General features: G+C 24.1%; 2 protein-coding genes across 8 annotated transcripts in view; one reads left to right on the top strand and one right to left on the bottom strand.

Annotated features, from left to right (window-relative positions):
* LOC108978176 overlaps positions 1 to 1,496 on the top strand; it is a 208,800-nt gene that overhangs the window by 168,730 nt on the left and 38,574 nt on the right. The window lies entirely within an intron of this gene.
* The window catches only part of LOC108978178, a 42,249-nt gene that overhangs the window by 39,617 nt on the left and 1,136 nt on the right, over positions 1 to 1,496 (bottom strand). The window lies entirely within an intron of this gene.

Raw genomic sequence — 1,496 nt, 5'->3', positions numbered from 1 at the left:
ATTTTAATATTTAAATTTAATGTATGTCTGTATGATCTGTTTTAAATATCATTTAAATAAATTTCAGTGATTTATTTTAGTGTAATTACGTTTTAATTCATTTTTATCTTTATATCTGCATTAATTTTTTCGAAAATGTATACATATTATATAAGCCCTTGTTTTGCCATTCATTTAACAGCCCTCGGCGTATCACTTTCAATGGCAGCACACAGAACGTGAAGGTAAATGAGCAACGGTAAACTGTATCACATTTCAATGGCTTACTGCTAATTAACGGCACATTAATGTATTTCTTTGTGTCTTTTAAATTTTTTGTTGTTTTATTTTTTCGTGATATTCGAACTTTGTCAATCCGTACAATGACATTGATCAGCAATACATTGTGCTGATCCCATATTTACCGTTACAATGTTTTTCACAATATCCGTTTTTGTACGCTAACTTTTTGACCACATAAAAAAAAACCAAAAACACACTTTTACTTTGCTAATTGGCAATTTGCAGAAAATGCGGTTAAAATGCCTGTAACAACGAGACAAACGCTACAAACAAAAACATGCACAGCACGAATTGGCCTGGTTTGTTACACTCCCGCAATAGCTAACATTTGCTGCTCGCGCTCCCTTTCCGGAGTATAATGGGGCGCGCATGCGCAGAGCCAACAATTCATGTAGAGAGAAGTTTGTTTACGGAAAAAAATTGTTTTTTTTTATTCGTTCATTTATTTTCTAATATATGTAATATTAAAAATTTTTTAGTTGCAACATACTATAAATCCGCAAACATATATTGAATATAATTTATCATTTTGTTTATATCTTATTTTTTTAATAATTATATTTTATTTATGAATATCCTTTACCTTTTTATGTTTTTTTTTTTAATTTTTATTGTTTTAATAACAAATCGATTTTTCTTTTTGTTGGATTATGGAATTATTTTTTTTTTGGACTAGCTTTAACGATAAAGTATACAAAAATAGGAAAATATAAGAACTTGAAAAAGTATTAAAAACCATAAATTTGCTAGTAATAAATGAAATAATTATTAATTCGTTCATTTAACATTTTTTAAATTTTTTATATTCGTCATATTTTATTCATTAATTTTCTAAAATTACTTAGAAAATGTATAATTTATTGTTTGAATATTTTTGGTTTGTCATTTCATTTTTTTATTTTTTAATAATTATGTTGTTTTAGGCATATGCTTTACATTTTCGTTTACTTTTTGTCGTTTTTTGTTTTATTATTATTTTATTTATATATTTTTTTTACTTTTCTTAAACTTTTTCTTATTTATATTTAAATTCTTATGTTTTTTTTTGTAATTTATGCTCAATTATTAACTTAATTAATATACTATAAATCCGCAAACATATGTTTAGTAAATTTATAATTTGTTGTTTTAACAATTTTTGTTTAACATTTTAGTTCCTTTGATTTGCTATTTTTTTTTTAATTTCACTTTTGTTTCTTGTATTATTTAATTTA

Source organism: Bactrocera latifrons, unplaced genomic scaffold (assembly GCF_001853355.1).
Source record: "Bactrocera latifrons isolate USDA-ARS-PBARC rearing strain unplaced genomic scaffold, ASM185335v1 scaffold_119, whole genome shotgun sequence".
In the NCBI taxonomy this organism is placed as follows: Eukaryota; Metazoa; Arthropoda; class Insecta; order Diptera; family Tephritidae; genus Bactrocera; species Bactrocera latifrons.
This window is presented reverse-complemented; position numbering and strand designations above follow the sequence as displayed.